This window comes from Rhinolophus ferrumequinum, chromosome 5 (assembly GCF_004115265.2).
Source record: "Rhinolophus ferrumequinum isolate MPI-CBG mRhiFer1 chromosome 5, mRhiFer1_v1.p, whole genome shotgun sequence".
In the NCBI taxonomy this organism is placed as follows: domain Eukaryota; kingdom Metazoa; phylum Chordata; class Mammalia; order Chiroptera; family Rhinolophidae; genus Rhinolophus; species Rhinolophus ferrumequinum.
In genome coordinates, this window is record NC_046288.1 from 53,444,497 (window position 1) to 53,462,703 (window position 18,207).

At 38.0% G+C, this 18,207-nt stretch overlaps 1 protein-coding gene across 2 annotated transcripts in view; it reads left to right on the forward strand.

Annotated features, from left to right (window-relative positions):
• The first annotated feature begins 2,328 nt into the window (after positions 1-2,328).
• Positions 2,329-18,207, forward strand: part of NFKB1 (nuclear factor kappa B subunit 1) — a 112,822-nt gene continuing 96,943 nt past the window's right edge. Inside the window, exon 1 of one of the 2 annotated variants that reach the window (XM_033106509.1) lies at positions 2,329-2,734. The gene's annotated coding sequence lies outside the window, so the exon portion shown is untranslated. The remainder of the gene's footprint in view (positions 2,735-18,207) is intronic. The other variant, XM_033106508.1, reaches the window with a different exon arrangement.

Genomic DNA, 18,207 nt, shown 5'->3' on the forward strand with positions numbered 1-18,207 from the left:
TGACACCTAATTTGTAAGAAACACTCCTGGAAGCAGGTGTAGAGTAAGTATTGGGAAACAAAGCAGCAATGCAGAAAGGTTAACTGATAAGCCAAAAAGAGTAGACTGGGGGCTTTTATACTTTTGTCTGCTTAGTGTATTTGATTGTGTCCCCCTCAAAAATATGTCCAAGGCCTTATCCTAGGTACATATGAGCATGACCTTATTTGGAAATAGGGTCTTTGCAGATTAATGAAGGTAAAATGAGGCTATACCGGATTGAGGTGGGCTCTAGGTCCAATAACTGGTGTCTTAATACGAGAGAGAAGAAGGTGATTTGGATACAGAGACACAGGCAAGAAGGCCATGTGAGGACAGAGGCAGAAATTGGAGTTACGCAGCTAAAAGCCAAGGAATACCAAAGATAGCCGGGAGCTACCAGAAGCTAGGAAGAGTCAAGAAACGATTCTTTCTTGGAGCCTTCAGAGGGAGCATGGGTCTGCTGACACCCTGATTTCCGATTTCTGGCCTCTAGAACTGTGAGAGAATCAATTTCCATTGTCGTAAGCCACCCAGTTTGTGGTAACTTGTTAAGGTACCTCTAGGAAACTACATACTCCTGCCTAACACCCAGCCCTCAATTTTAAGTCCACTCTATTGGATAATTTTGAGTTTGAAATTTAATTTAATGTTTTTCACTAATTAACACCTTTTACTTGTTCCCAATATGTCACGCTGGCTCTATTCTTCCAACAATCCAACCCTGTCTGTCCATTCTTTCGGCAACAGGCTATTCACTACCCCCTCAACGCCTCAACCCCATGCCTGGAATGAAGAGTGTGGCTGTTCACACCTGCTCCACAAACAAGAAAAAAACACCACCACTCCTCTAATACTTGGTTGTTTCATGGGAGTTTGCACTATTTATGCTCATGTCAGTGACCAAAAAATATATACAAAGGATATATTAATCTAAAATACAGTATTGGCGCAATTTCTAATAATGTCCCATACGTAATAACGCAGTGTTTGTAAAACAGTCTTCAGTCTTCATAAATCGCCTGAATTACAGCTGTTCAAACAGCCTGTGGGAGTTAAACGAAATCCCTTGAACGTAGATTGTTGGTTGGTCCCCAAGGTCATTGCAGAGACTCACCCCGGACCCAATCAAACGGATCTCTACTTCTCCGCCAAACACTCCACCAAGAAGATTCTTATAACCTTGGGGAGGTTGGGGCAAGGGCGAGGAGGACGACTAAAGGGAACATGGCCAACTTGCTAGGGGCAATCCAATGTCATAGCAACACTGCCTGGTGATGGCTTGATGACCTATGTTTTAAAATATGCAGTTGTCACAGTGGTGAGATAATGAACTCTAAAATATCCACTCAAAGTTTCTCATTGAGGGAGCTAAACTACCCCAGGGTATCCCCAGCCCGTGTCTAGCGCAATGCCTGGAAAGTAAAGAAGCTCAGATCTAGTGAATGGTGGGATGCCTGCTGGACGTTCCAGCAGCGGTCTCTCCAGAAAAAAAAGAAAAAGAAAAAGAAAAACTCCCTTCTGTTGGATCAATATTTCTTTATGAGCTGTGGACCAAAACCACTGCTACCACCATCACTATAATTCTATCCACCGTAATTATCATAATGCCCTGTAGATGGGAGTTCAGAATAAGTCCCAACCAAGTTACCGAAACTCAGATGCTCAGACTGCGCTGGACAGAAGTCGGTTATATCATAGAAATTCCACTTTAATTTGTGAAAAGATTTGGGTGTAACTGAGACAATTTAAAGGGAACAGACAGATGAGATTTATTTTTATACAAGGCATGCTTAGCTCCACGCCGACTCATCATCCTCTCCAGGTGCTTGGGCCTGTCCTTAGGGGCTCTGGACCTCCCGAATCCAACAGCCAGCCCTACGCCACCGCCTCCGTGCCGCCTGCTTCCCGGGGCAATCGGGCCCCGGTGGCGCTTCAGGGGGCGTCCCTGGCCGCTCCAGCCCTCGGGGCTCCGGGAGCGCCGGCCCGGGAGCAGGAGCTCCGCAGGGGACTCCGGCGTCCGGGCCTCGGACCGCGCGCCTCGTTCTCCGCCCCGAAGCGGCCCCGAGGGGCGGGAGCCGAGCGGGGCTGCGGGGCCGAACCGGGGGCGCACAGCGGCCCCAGAAGTGCGGGCTTCCCCCACCCCCGGTGGCGACCCCACCTCCCGCCCCCGCGGCGTGCGCGCGTGTGTCCGTCTGTCTGTCTTCTCGCTCGACGTCAGTGGGAATTTCCAGCCAGGAAGTGAGAGAGTGAGCAAGACAGAGAGACAGAGAAGTGCACCAGCGAGCCGGGGCAGGAAGAGGAGGTTTCGCCACCGGAGCGGCCCGGCGACGCGCTGACAGCTTCCCCTGCCCTGCCCGTCCGTCGGGCCTCTCCTCAACGCCGCCGCCCTCGGCCTGCGCCCCGCCGCCGGCCCCTCTCCGAGACCCCGCGCAGCCCAGGCCAGAGCCGCCGCGGCCGGGAAGGCGGCGCCGCCGCGGCCCGGCCACCGCGCGCCCCGCGCTTCCCTCCGCCCGCGCTGCGACATGGCGCGGCGCTGACTGGCCCGGCCCGGCGAGACCGCGCGCCCTCTCGTCCGGACCCGATCAGACCCGCACTCGGACGTGCTTTGGCCCCGGCCGGCCTCCGCCTCCTCCTAACGCGGCCCCGAGGCCCGCGCCGCCCCGGAGGGGGAGCCCGCAGGCGCCGGGAGGCCGAGCGCGGACCCGCCACCACGGTAAGCCAAACTCGGGCAAGTGGGGGCCACGCCGGGGACTTGCGGCCCGAGTCCCGCCACCTACCCGCCCCGCACCCCTCCAGCCCTGCTAGGACTTCCTCATTCCTGCGATAGCCGCTACCCTGGACCCTAGGAGGAGGTTGACAGGAGTTAAGAGATTGGCGAGAGGGGGGAAAGGCACATCCGGACTTGGCGGGGGCCAGTCGGCCCGAGGGCCACGGCTGCCCGGGCTGCCCTTTCTCTTCCCGTCCTTCCGCCAGGCGGGAACGGAACCAGAGGGGAACTCTGGCAAACTTTTTTTAATCCTCACCCCCACTCCCTGCTGCGGGGTGGCTTTAAGGTTGAGGTGCGCTTGGGCGCGAAGGAAAGAGGGGAAGGTGGTTGGTGCAGTGCTGAACCAGATTTCACCTAAGGGCGTTCCATGAAATGAAAGCAGAAGTGCATGGCAGTCCTCTCGGCTGGGGAAGCCCTCCCCAGCTCCCCCAAATTGAATAGGACAGCCTTATTCCTTCAAAAAAGAAGCCCCCACTTCACACACACACACACGCACCAGGACATAATATATTCACCTACTATAGGATCTGGACATTGGTTTTCAAAAAAAAAACGAGGGCCTGAGACTGATCTCCAGGGCCTGGCATTTGAGAGAGAAAAGAAATTACCTATTTAGATCACTTTTTGGACACTCTGATTATGAAACACTTGGAAAACGGTACCATGTGTTGTGCATGACCTCTAAAACAAAAAAATGCTATAAACAAAGCCTAGCCTAGATCCAAGTTTTCTCATGGTCTTTAAAAATAAATAAATACTGATGGAGGTGTTTGCCCTGATTTATTGGCCTATTCTGAAACTTAAATGGGACTTAATGACACAGTATCTGATTATCAAGATTTAAGACATTTTCATGGATTTGTTAAGTAGGGTTTTTCAGCACTGCAGCTTATTAAATAACTATATTTAACTTACAGATTTTGTCATAAAGCCCATAATCTGAGAAAATGACTACAGTATTACTAAAACACTCAACAGCCCTGGCATACAAATGTTCTACAAACTGATGAGCTTTGGAAACCCTAAAGTTTGAGATCAAGATGTTCAGTGCTTATTTTTCTAGCAATACCTCAATTGAGTATTCTTGAGCACTTTGAATTGCATTAGCGTTTGTTAAAACTTTAAAAAGGAATCTTGATTAAAATAAAGCCCTTGGCTGAATCATGTTGTTTTCCTGATTTTAATATTGTGCTTTCTAGAAATGAATTCTTTTACTATTTCATGCACTAAAGAATTTTGGAAATGATTTAAAGCAAAGTATTTTTTTGAGCTTATGAACTTGGGAAGCCAGGAAATAAAAAGACTTGTTTCTTGTAGCCTTTTACATTGATCACGTAATTAAATTGCTACAGTGAGAAGAACATACATGGTAAATGTAAACATGAAATCTCCTGAAATTGTTTATCCATATTGATATACCTGCAGCTCCTCAATGCCTCCTGGAGCTCGTTTAGATAAAATGTCTTCCTGGGCCACAGCCTACTGGACAAACGTGAACACAAAGGAAGACTCATTATGTGTAGATTTAATGCTGGCACCGAAATACTGCTTATTGTGAAGAGTAAACCACTTCTAAATTGTTGAGAAGACTTTTTAAGGGAAATACTATAATCCAGTTGGGGTTGGGGGCAATTGGAAAGTCTATTATTTTTGTTTAGTAATTTCAATTTTGTCTTATGTTCGGCAGTTGGCATTCACATCAGCTGAATAAATGCCTCTATTTTTCAAACCCAGTTAGTAAATACTGGAGTATACATACAAAAATAGTTGTTCCCCTTCTTAAGCTCTGCTTTGATCTTTGCACTTCCTTCTTCTACCTCTTAAAACAAAATTGTCTGTGATGACTGAGTTGCAGTTGGTAAAAGCTCAATTAGTCAGAAATAGGCAGAATTTTAGATTTAGTGATTGTATTCCTCAGAGACGTATTTCTCTTGTCATGTTCCTTGAAACAATTTGAAGCTAGTTTGAGAAACAAATACATATGCAGGTTGTTTTTACCACTGCTTTCATACTTCCAGATAATTGATGAAATAAGTTTTAGTAGTACCTGATTTTCAGGTACTGCTTATTGTGGTAGATAGAAGGTCTAGATAAGGAATTGGAGGCTATAGGAATCTGGGACTCTCATTCAATCAGCAGGGCCTCATTTTCTACCCAGTATTCCCCTGTTCACAAGAGGTGAAAGTTCTGGCTTCTGAGGGGAAGTGGTTACTTCATAACCTTCAATTAGTTTGAACTTAGGAGAAGAAAGAACAATAGTTGACATTTTAAAACAATACATTTTAAAAAATGATATCTGAGTTTCCATATGGATTTTTGATAGTCAAAATATGATCTTTTTCTTCTTCAGAACTTATTAGTAGGTGTCCTGTTCTGAACATAGAGATGACTGCAGTAGAAAGTGTGTCTGGAAATGCAGAGCTGTTTAACCAATAGAGTAACTATTCAAATTATGCTCTTCTAGTCTACAAATTGAACATGAATCACATTAGCAGGAATGGATACATAAGAATCAATGGCTAAGCAAAATTTCTTATGAATTTACCTTACTTAGAAGGAAAGTTGCCTTGTTTGCTTGATTGGTTTTCTGTTTATATGACTCATAAAAGGTGGCATGATTGCTATATGCTGTAAGAAGAGAAGGAGAAGAAGAAGGAAGGATAGAATTTTAGTGCTGGAGGACACTTTCAAATGTTCTGTTTCTACATCTACGTTTATGTATGATATGAGTTCATTGACAAACGCTTTCTTGGTAACCAGTAAACCACATTGAAGCAGTTTACCCTGCTTTCTGGGAATTAACTCTCTTTGCACACTTGTACCTCTCATAAGTACTGAACTCAGTATAGTATTTTTAGAGTTGAGCAGATAAATCTGCAGAAGCATATATACCTCCTTGAGTTGACCCTGTCACTCCTTAGTTGACCTTGAGGTTTGAAGAACTAGAGGCATTCAGCTTCAGAGAGGACTGTTTGGACTTCTGGCATGGTCCTGCAAGTTAGTTTGGCTCTGTGTGTGTGTGTGTGTTTTTCATCAGAAAAGATTAATAATTGAAACCAGGTAATTTGGTAGAGTTAATAGTTAGGGTAGCATAACCAAGACATTTATCTTTATGATAGTTCATTAATAAGTATCCAGTGCCACACTGTTAGATTTTTTTTTTAAAGTAGCATTCTTTTCATGATGATAAAATTGCTCTATACCTTTGGTCTCTACTGTATTAGAGAAGGTGTTCCTCAGTGCAAATTAATCTGTCTTTTGTATTTTCCAATGAAGTTGGTAGACCTACCCTTGAAGATAAGCTAATAGTATGGAAAATAAATTGTGAAATAAAATCTTATTGCTTCACTACAAATAACTTAAAGCCAACAGTTTTGCACAAAGTATGTAATATAAGGTATGATTTGTTAAAGATTATAGAATCCTCAAGAGTATAGATTATGGATGAAAATACTTGTTTAATTTAGAGTATTAATCATAAAAATATTATTTTAAATTTTAAAAAGAAAACAATTATTATTCTCTTCTTATATTTTCTGTAGTAATTAATAGATTTAATTATCAGTAATACAAGTTTCATCTGCTTTAATCTGTTGCCTGTTTTTGAAATTAGAATAATGAAATGGGTGCTTTGGTTCCCCATTACTTTTCATTTACATTTCACCATGAGGCCAAAAAATCTTATAACCAGCTTTTGTTATGATCCATACTTTCAACAGATAGTAGTAAAATTTGAAGTACCTATAGACTCAATTTCTATAGACTGAAAAAAATAATCTGGCTGATGGAGCTTTAAAGAAGAATGTGAAGATTCTATATGGCTTATTCTTTAAGAGCCTCGGTATAAAAAAATAATAATAAAAAGGATAGGAAAAGAGCTATATGAAAGAATCAAAATCCTGTAGTTCCAGTTAAAAAGAAATATCTAATCTATACTGCCAAATATCTGACACTTAACATTGTACTTATTGGTACATACTGAGCAATCTGTAACTATTTTTTGAATGAACAAATGACGTAAGTTTTGTTTTGTTTAAAAAAAAGGGACAGCCGATTTCTGCAAGGAACAAAAATTAGAGTATTTTGCTTTACCTTTTGGAAGGAAAGAAGCCAAAACTAGTTCTTACTTCCTAGATATTACATTCTTATCTAAAGAGCACTTGAAGTTTACTAGAACAGATAACTTATTAAAAAGTACCCAGTGCCTTCCAAAAGGGAAGCATTTCATTCTGAAAGACAAGTTTATGAACTAGGAAAAAAAATGCCTTTTTGTTTCAAAGTTATAAAGACATTTATCAAACAAGGTAACAAAGTAATTGAAATGATAAAAGGTGCTTGTACAAGTAAAAAAATGTAACTTTTTGGATAAGCTAGAATTTCTGTGATCTCCACTGAAACTGATTTCAATACTAGTATCTCCAAAAAAAGGAAACAATGCTGCAAGCACTGCTTTATAAAATCCAAAGCTTGTTCAAGCCTATCTAAATTAATCAATCAAAAAGTAAAAACAAATACAGAGTGCCAAAAAAATGTATACACATTTTAAGAAAGGAAAAAACTGTATTAAAAGGGTAATAATATATACCAATAACAAAAGATGAATACAAGTCCTGTGTATACACTTTTTTGGCACCCTCCCCCACCCCCTGGTATATTAAGACATCCAGAATTAAATTCTTATCACCTATAAGAAAAATGGGAGGGGGGAATTTATTAGCTGGAATACCTCAGGAACAAGCAGGCAGTTAGCAAGGTTTCCTGTACTTTCCCATTTCATACTTTAATGATTTTGCAACACTATAAAACCTGGGCTTCATTATGGCAGGGACTTCTTATTTCTCACTAGTAGCAGTTTCAGAAAATTGTCCTTGAAATTCTGACTCTAACCATTTATTCTGTGTGGACACAATGAATGAAATGAAGTCTACCATCCAGAGTAGAAAAGAGCACGCAGCAGCACTCCCAGTCCTGGTGTTATTGTGCCCCAGGGAGAGTCACAACCATTTTATTGAAAACTGCTGACTTCAGTCCACTCTGCTTTGCTGCCCACCTAATTCTGGTCCTGATCCTGCCCTCTTTTGAATCACTTACAAACATACACTCACGTTTAAAAAGTTAATTTTAAAGTGGTTTACAAATACATAGATGTATAATCATTTTTGTTGTTGCCAACAAACTGAGGCAAAAAATGAAATGTTTACTTATATAACAACTGCATTGTAAAGGTGTCAGTCATTGTTGAAAAGTACTCTGAAAGCAGCAGTGCTTGTTAGTTAAAATAATAAAATAGTCAAAGTACTCTGCCTGTACTTCCTTGTGAGAAGTCGCCAGGGAACCATAAATGTTGCTGTGTTTCATTACATAATCAGCTCAGTCTACAGCTTCTGGGCATGAAGAGAAGCATAAACAAAATCACAAAGTTATAGCATTGTTCTAACCTTTCCCATACTTGTCAAAAATGTATGGATAATTCATGTATTCCATAGTGGAGAATAAAGCTATTGGATGTTGCTTAGATTTTAGTCTTTTAGTAAATGAGGCTCACTGGCATTTGTAGGCAAGATTTACTTTTTGCTAACTTGAACCAAAAAAATACAAAACCTGCATGAAGTTAAGCACACCTCTTACAAAGAGTTTAATTAACATTTTTAAAATAATTTGATTGCTATAATGAATTCTTTATCAAAATAGCAGTTGTTTTAAAAATTATTATTATTATTCATTATTATTTATCACATCATTTGGACTAAACATACTATATTTCAATGTCGTGGCATACCTATCTCTCATCTGCAGAAATCAATTCTAACATATATCAAGCATGAAAGTAGAAAAATTAAAAGTGATGACAGAATCGCTAATCAACCCATCTATTGGTTCTGTGCCCAAGTCTGCAGTTCATTTAAAAAGTGAAAATAAATTACTTAATTGTCTTAGAAAATATGCCTTCCAAGATAAGAATTTTAGGAACGGAGAGAATGACTATTTTTTGATGTTTTAAAATGAAATCCTGATACATATTTTATTGATAACTTGAAGAACGTCTTTTTCTGCCAAACCTTAATTTAGGTGTAGGCTTATTGTTTAGGATTTAACCATTTATTGGTTTTTGATCATTAAGACTTGACGTATAAACTTCCGTGTCTTTTTCTTTCAAATGGGGGCGAGGTGTGGTGATGAGGTCAAGGAAAAGAGTCCCTTACAATTTACAGCATCTAGCATGATGATGTCTGTATAATACAAGCATCTTTATGACTTAGACAGTTAAAATAAAGAAGATGTGAAAGGATGGAAGAAGTATGATGGCTCTTCATGTATAGCTAGTTCCATACCATATCATTCAATTCATTCATTTATTATGCTAATATATAAAAGGATGTAACTTAAATAGTGTGTGTGTGTGTGTGTGTGTGTGTGTGTGTTTCACACCTATAAATCTTGAAAAATTTGATCAAAGGATCATGAAAGCATAGGTAAAGGTTTAGGGGGAGAGTCCTCTATAAAATTAGATCTTGAACTTTATTATTGACTTGAATGTGAAAAAGAAAAATAATCTAGAAAGTGAATCAGAATTCCAGAGAAAATGGTAAATTCTATATCTCATGGATGAGAATGAGGATCATAATGAAAGATGTAGAGATAGATTGCTCTTGAATAGAACTTTTTTACACGCTGTGGATTTCACTGTGGATTGTCCTCTTTTGAGAAAAGAGGTCATTTCCCCCGCATTCTGAAAACACTTTAGAAGTCAGTTGTGATTAAGCAAACCTCAGTACACCTGGGAAATTAAAATCAGAAGCATGGTATATGACAACAATTAAATGTACTTCCTTGCTCTCATGCCATTCATTTGATATAATGTCTTTATGGTTTCTCTCCATGTGTTTACCCAGTTTCCCGTTTTACACATTTAACTGAATTTAACAAGCACACCTTAGACCATTTCAGTATTTCCTGACTATTTTAAAACATTAACCTTATTGGTCATTTACCCTGAAGTTCTTTTGTAGAGTGGGCAGGGAGAGTATCCCATTTCTCTTAGAAAGTCCTCTGCAATAGCCAAATTGGTATTAGTCCAAGTTGCTTAACGAGGTAGTACAATCCTGTGTTGAAATAGATGGCTGATTTGGGGGGCAGGTGTGCTACATTTACTAAATATCTGTTGTACTGAAGGAGTCCAGTCATTCAAGACAAGCCACAGAAAACAACAATTATTTCTAATATTGCAGAGGCACTGGATATTTCTGAAATGAATCTCTGTTGTCTGCAGGAGCTGATGTCTGCACACCTCACCTCCCACCCTTGCTTCTCGGCTATCCCCTATTTCTCGTATCATCCACGTCAATTTTCAGTTCCTTCTCCATGTTGTCTCACTTTGAATGCCTCTGCAATTGTGTGCCCTGTGTGAGGAGTACCCTTTCCTTCCCAGCTAACTCCTAAACCTTCAGGCATGATTCAGGCATCACCATTTCTCTCTCCCTCCTCTACCCATTCTCCTTGGCCTATTCGTAAAGAGTTATGTGCCCCCCATTCCATGTTCTCTTGACTTCTTATGCTTTCCAGACAGAAAACATCTTGAGGGCAGGGACTTTATCTTACTTTTTAATTTGCACAGCACCTGGTAGGTTTGCTGAATGAATAAGGACGTAAACTATACAAAATATCAGTAGACTGTGTTATTAATTAAGCTGTGTGGCTGTGGGCAAATTAATTAACTTCTCTGGGTCTCATTTTCTATGTACAAAAATGAGAGAGTTAGACTAAATGAGTATCTACCTCTAAAATTATTTGTTTCTTTGATATAATAGTATTATTTGGAAGGCTTCAACTTTTGCCATATTGAGACAGCTTAAGGAAAAATGCACGTGAGAAGATTCAAAGACAGTTTATGATTATCAATGTGATAAATGTAAGGAACTATTCATTTCTGGATTGAGTTGTCATATATGGTCTCAGTCTAGTTTCTTCCTGACATCCTGGTGTGCCTGGGGTTCCATCTTTTCATTATTAAGTAGTCTCTACTATAAACTCACATTCATATTTCTCCAAAGAAATTGAAGGCAAACTTGATACAGAAATTGAATGTAAAATTCAATATTTTAATTCTAAATTGGTTCAGGGTTTCACTAATTATAAATATATTTGGAGGAAGAAAAAGGGAAGTGGTAGTGGTGTGAACTGAATCCTCATCTGTCATAGCAAGAATACAATTTCTAAAATTGTTTAAGAAAAAAAGATATAAGTGTAGTATTTGGAGATACGAAAAGAACCCCCAGGAAAACCAAAAAGAGAAAGTTAAGAGTGTTAAAAAGTCAATCACTCTGTAAAGCAGGATTGGAAGTAAGGAGAGGTGGGGCAGGGGACATTTGCTTTTTTATAAAAGTTCTCTCTACCTTTGCATAGTTTTTTTTAAACCATTAACTTGTTTGAATATATGTGGAGTCCTTTCTATGTGCCAGGTTCTAGGTATTAGAAATACAGTGTTGAACAAGACAGAAATCCATAATTTCATGGAGCTCATATCATATAATGTTTTCAATTTAAAAATGTTTTCTGTTTACATTAGCCTTTTTAAAATTGAAGAATCACCCTAAAAAAGTGCACAAATCATAAGAGTGCAGTTTAATGATTTACCTCAAAGTAAACACACTTAACCTAGGTGGTGTTCTAAAAACAGAGCACCCTAAAAGCCCCCTTTCTGCTCTTCTTAATCAGGACTCCTACCCTTCAGTCTTCTAAAGGGTTTCACTAATTACTTTTGGAATACATGTATGTTGATTCCATGATTCATATTCATCTGCATACAGTTGAGAGTTGACTAAATGAATTCATTACTCCAAGGTGCTAATAATGAGCGTCATACAAGTAAGAACTGCTATGATTAAAAGCCCCTAAGGTCAGTTCATTTCACATTTTCCTCACTAAACAAAATGTTAGTAAAAATGTCAAACAAATCACATTTTCACTTTAATTGGTATTTATGAGTAAGTATTTTGTTCATTGCCAAGCAGTCAGGGTCACTGACAGGAAAGATAGGAGAAAGAAGTATTTGCATCAGATATTATGAGACATAGAAGGAAGTGTAGTTCATTTCTTGCTTTTCTCCTCACTTTCCATCTTGACATCTGCATATATTGAAGGGTTTATCTATTTGAGTGGTCAGTGTGGAAAGGACATCATAACCAGATTCAAAAACCGAAAGGTCTTTGTATAAGGCTTGATTTTAATGCTTACAAATAATTATTTTTGTGTGTGATTGGAAGGTCATTATTGTGGTAATTTTGTCAAGGAAACCGTTTTCTCCCTCTAGGCCAACTGTCACATATCATAGAACCAAGCATTGCTGGTTCACATGATGAATCCTTTTCTTTTAAAATACAAAGGACATATTTTTATTGATACTTGAGGATTAATAAAAATGAAAACCCAAACCCAAGTCATCATATTCAGATGTAAGAGAACTTGATCAGTTTTTCTATATTTGATCAAAAGAACAGTAATCTCTAAATTGTAATCCTCAGGGTTTACTTCCTCCCCAGTTTGAAAATACCAGTACTCCAAAGTGGTACTCAAGACAAAGGCCCGACATGAAATTAAAATTTGGTTATACTCTATTTTTTTTATGAAGACTTAATTTTTTTAGAACCGTTTAAGGTTCACAGCAACAGTGAGGGGAAGGCAGAGCGATGTCCTGTGTATCTCCTGTCCCCACACATGCATAGCCTCCACTATTACCAACGTCCCCAATCAGGGTGGTGCATTGGTTACAACTGATGAGCCTACGTTTGCACCTCATAATCACCCAACGTCCACAGTTTACATTATGGTTCATTTTTGGTGATGTGCATCCTTTGGGTCTCGACAAATGTTTAATGGCATGTAGCCATCATTATAGTAGTATACAAGAATATTTTCAATGCCCTAAAAATCCTCTGTGCTCCACGTATTCATCCACCTCGCCCCAGCCCCATCATACTCTATTTTTAGAGAAGATGAAATCTGTAGGATTGGAAATGTGAAAACGGAAGGTTCAGAACAAAGTGCAGTAAGTCAAATCCCTTTCTGTGCCGCTTGAATGAAAGACCTCAATTTTTGAGTAGGTGTATTGCATTGGTTTTTGTGTGGAAACGGAAGGCAGCGACATCCCACGAGTGACTTCAGTTATGACATGTAAAGTTGTATCTAATTTACTGTATATTTAGAGAATTTCTTTGTAAGTATACAGATTTATACTTACTAGATTTTATCCTACCATCGTGTTAACAAAATGAAATTTTCTTAGAATGGAATCTTCCATTTGATATAAATGACACTTCATTTTAATATGATTAGAAAATGTCCAAAACATCTTTTGATCCTAACAATTTCAGTCATCTATGATTAAGAAAACAACCATAGGCAAAGATTTGTTTGTTATGGAACACACTGGAATTCATTTTAGTCACTTCTCTAAGAAAATCCTTGTCCCCCATGGTTACAGTAGACATGATACAGCAAGAATTTAGATGCTTCTTTCATGCAGGAGAATGAGGTTATATTTACTATGTTTTCTTAATTCTAAGAGGCACTTTTCCCCTCCACCAATGCCACAATTTAACATTTGGCTTAATTATGTATATTTAAGGATTTACAGACACCTTTCTGTTACTGGTTTCTAATTTAATTTCATTGTGTTTATATAACATATCTATATGCTTTCACTTCTTTAAAATTTATTGAAACTTGTTTTATAGCCCAACATATGGTCTATATTGGAGAATATTCCATGTGCACTCGGAAAGAATGTATACTCCACCGTCATTGGGGGAGCGCTCTATACATGCACTTAGGTTAGTCTGATTGATGGTTGTTGTTCCTAAAATTTCTATATCCTTACTAATGTTCTGTTGATTTATTTTTATCAATTACTGAAAAAGGAATGTTAAAAAATCTTAACTATAGTTGTGAATATTTCTGTTTCTTTAGTTCTGCCACTTTTTGCTTCATGTATTTTGAAACTCTTACATACACATTAAGATTATTATTTTGTCTTGATGAATTGACCCTTTTATTCTTATGAAATGTTCCTCTTTATCTCTGGTAATATTTCTTCTTTTGAAGTCTACTGTATGTGATATTTTAATATAGCCTGCTTTTTCATTTTTAGTATTTCTATGGTAAAATTGGCATAATTTTCCATCCTTTAAACTGAGTCTTTAATATTAAAGTGTAATTGTTATGAGAAGCATATACTTGAGCCTTTCTTTTTTGTCCAGTCTGACAATCTCTACTTTTTTATAGGTGAGTTTAGTCCATTTCCAGTTAATGTAATTATTGATATGGTTGGGTTTAAGCCTATTTTGGTAATTGTTATCTATTTGTGCCATCTGTTCTTTATTCAGTTTTTCCTTGTTTCCTGCCATCTTTTGCGTAAATCAAGTTTATTTTTAAAATTCCATTTCATCTTCTTCATTGGCTATTTTTTAAAGCAATTACTTTAGGGCACCCTTGAGTCTACCATGAATTAATACTATAACATTTCGTATGTAATATAAGAACTTGACAATACTATACATCCATTTGTCATTTTCCCTTCCTGTGTGCTGTTATTATTATACATTTTACTTATGTGTGTGTTATATATCCCCAAATATATTGTATTTTTTAAATAGCAAACAAGAAAAAAAGTTTTAACTCCACTACATAATCATCATTCTTGTCGTGTTTCATTCTTTCATGTAAGTCCAAGTTTCTATCTAGTATCATTTCCCTTCAGCATAAAGAACATTCTTTAACATGTGTTTTATCACGCTTGCTAGTGACAAATTCTCTTAGCTCCTGTTTATTTGAGAAATGTCAATTTCACCTTTATTTTTAAAGATTTTTTGCTGAATATAGAATTGTACACTGATCATTTTTTCTTAGAGCACTTCTTCCATCATTGTTTCTGATAAAAAGTCAGCCATTACCTGTATCTTTGTTGCTTTTAGGATTTTTGTTCTTTAGCATTAGTTTTTAACAGTTTGGTTGTAATGTGATTAAGCATGATTTTATTTGTCTTTAACATGGGGATCTTTGAGATTCTTGTATATGTATTGATTTTTTTTTTTTTAAGTCAAATTTGGAAAATTCTTGACCTTTTTTTTTTCAATTTTTTTTTTTCTCACTCCTCTCTCTCTCTCTCTCTCTCTCTCTAGGACTCTAAATTACACTTATGTAAGACCACTTGATATTGTCTCATAGGTCACTGAAGGAGGCTTAATTCTTTCTGGATTTTTTCTCTGTGCTTCAGTTTGGATAGTTTTTATTAACTATTTGCAAGTTTATTGATTCTTTCTTCTATAATGTTCAATATGCTGGTCAGTCCACCTAGTGAAATTTCATTTTGGTCTAGAATTTTTCATTGGTTCTTTTTCTTTTTAAGAGTTTTCATTTCTCTGCTGAGATTCCCTATCTTTATTCATTATGCCCATCTTTTCCTTTACATTCTCGAACATATTGCTATTAGCAGTTTTAAAGTCATTGGTTGCTAATTCCATCATTTCATTTTTTTTCTTCTGAGTCATAGTTTCCTACTTCTTTGCATATTTTGATATTTATGTTGTATATTGTGGATACCACATTGTAGAGAGTATGATTTTTGTCTTCCTTTAAGAGCATTGAGTTTTGTTGTAACAGGCAATAAATTTATTGGCAGGTCACCTGGTTTTATTGAGATTGTTTTACAGTAGCCCTTATTGTAGGGTATGTCCTTTACTCCCATTGCAAAATCCTTCTGGGGTCACAACTGAATGCTTAGATTGTTCAGTGATGTCCCTTCACCCTGGATGATTGGAACTTCGATGTCTCTCAGAAATTCTAAGAACTTCTGGAATCTTTATTCAGCTCTTAGATCCCCAGCAGCTGTTTTCTAGTAGGCTTTGCAGAGTCCTGTCCTGCATTAGCACAGTTTAGTATTTGGCCAATGATGAGCGGTAATCCCTATGTTGATTTCTGAGACTCTTTCTCTTTGTAAATCCCTCCCTTTTGATACCCTGTGCCCAGTGTGATTGCTGCTCTCTGTTTGGCCTCTACTTCCTAGTGTCGTGGTTTGGAACATGCTCTCAGTCAAAAAGTGAATTTGGCACTCACCTCAAGTGTTTCCATTTTCTTATGGTGTACAACCCTATGCTGTCTTTTGTCGAGTGTGTTAAATTATTGCTTCAAGTGTTTTGTATAGTTTCACAGTTGAGTATGGCAAGGGGACAAGTTCAATAATTGTTACTTTGTCGTGACTGAAACAAGAAGTCCACATTTTGACAAATCTGAAGTTGCAATGTTTCTTGCCATTAATGAATATTAATAAAAAACTATTTAGTGTTTACTAATTTGGAAGTACAAAAGAGTAAATCTCTCATGTGTAGACATTCTTAGGCATTTATAGCCACTTAAGAAAATGGTAAATATATAGAAAGATAAAGTTAAATTGCAGTAGAATAGTATGTTGTCAAGTGTAAAGTCACCAATACACATAAGTGTTATGTGTAGTCCGTATGTGGACTACAGAGCTATATACAAAGGAAATTGTAGTGTTTCTTGACAGAGGTCAGATTTGAGTAGAGGCTTGAGGAGTGGGTAGTACTTAAATAGGAAAGATGACATTGCAGGATGCACGACATACTGTGAACAAATATACAAGATGGAAATGAGCAAGGTATTTTTGAATGATCAGTGCCTACAGTAGAGGGTTTTGATTAGGATATAATAATAGGTGATGCTTATAATATAATGATTTAATATAATATAATATGCTGAGTGGTTAAGGGCTTTCGACTTCATCTTGTAAGTAATATAGTAATAATGTGAAAGATGCTTAAGGAAGAAGAAGCACCACAGTAAGGGAAAACAGTAGGGAGGTTATTATTGTCAGTCAGAGGTGAGGCAATGAAGGTTAAACTATGGTGAAACAGTGGAGATGGAACAGAGAGGCAGGTATAAGAAATAACACCCCCCCAAAAAAAAAAAAGCAGCAGAAATTGGTTATTGACTGGATATGTGTAAGATAAAGAGAGGGGAAAAAAGAAAAGAGAAAAAGTGACTGAACTTTTGACGCTGAATACCTGAGCATCATATAGAATGGTATATTGGCAGATATTGGGAAGTCAAGAATGGGGCCTGTTGCCATAGGAATGATGAATTTGGTTTTAGATATTGAAGAATTGAAGGTCTTGAAAACAATATTGGCTTGTTTTATTATAGTATCACGGCTTAAAGCTATTAACAATTTATTAATATTTACATTTTGAAGGTTTTAGCAGTACTAATTTTATGTCTGTTTATACCACAGTGTTTTGGGCTAATGTACTTGTTACTTTTGTTCAGTTGGGAACTGAATGAGCCAATGGAGTAAAAATGACAGTAAAATTTTACTGTCTCAGTTTCTCTCCCCACTTTATCACAAACACATTGCTTATTATGCTATCTAAATAGGACCCTAACAAAGAAAGTGTAATTACTAAATTTCCAAGATAACTAACCCCTGCTCCATCTAGCCTCCATTTCTCATTCACTTTTATCATGTTGCATTGCTTTTGCCTATTTGTCTTCCTGCTTGCTAAACTGATACATTAGTTAGTTCAGCTGCATATCAAAATTACTATAAAGCTAACTAAAACACAAACATTTGTTATTTCTCCCCATTCAGTGGGCTGTCTAGGTCATCTGATCTTGGTTGGCTCTCCTGAACTCTGAAATCTTTTGGAGGCTCAGCTGGTACTGTTTGGTCTAAGGGAGCCTCAGCTAAGACTTCCCCTCTCTGCTCCTGGTCTCTCATCCTCCATTGGGCTACCCCAGTCTTAGTCACATGGCAGCAGTGTCCCAGGAGAACAAGAATGTTGTTGTTGCAAGGTCTCTTGAAAGCTGAGTATTAAACTCACACTTCTATTTCATTCTGTTGGTCAGAGCAAGTTACAGGCCTGCCAAGAATCAAGGGATGGAGACATAGCTTTTTCCTTTTGTTGGGGGGAGTTGCAAAGAATTTTGGCCACTGCTTTTAATCTACCACAACTGTAAGCTCTGTGAGTACCGGAACTGCACCATTCTGTGTACTTTGGTGTCTTTACTGACACATAGTATACTTAAGTTTTTGTTTAACGAAGGACTAAGTTAATAAAGGGAGGAAGGTATTCAAGGAGCACTTCGATATACCTTAGTTTTAAATATATATGTACTTTTATCATACCATTAGTGAATATGGTATTATCTATGGGCATGTTTCACATAAAATCTCTTTATTCTTCTATCCTTTGAAATTGACCAAAGGAGATCTTTAAAGCAAAACAAAATGCAGCTACCACCGAAATAACGTTGTTTGGTATTTTCACCTTCATATTTGATTGTCTCAGGAAGAACTAAGTTGAGTTTTGTGCATTGTCACTCCCCTGTTCCACTTTTCAGGCTAT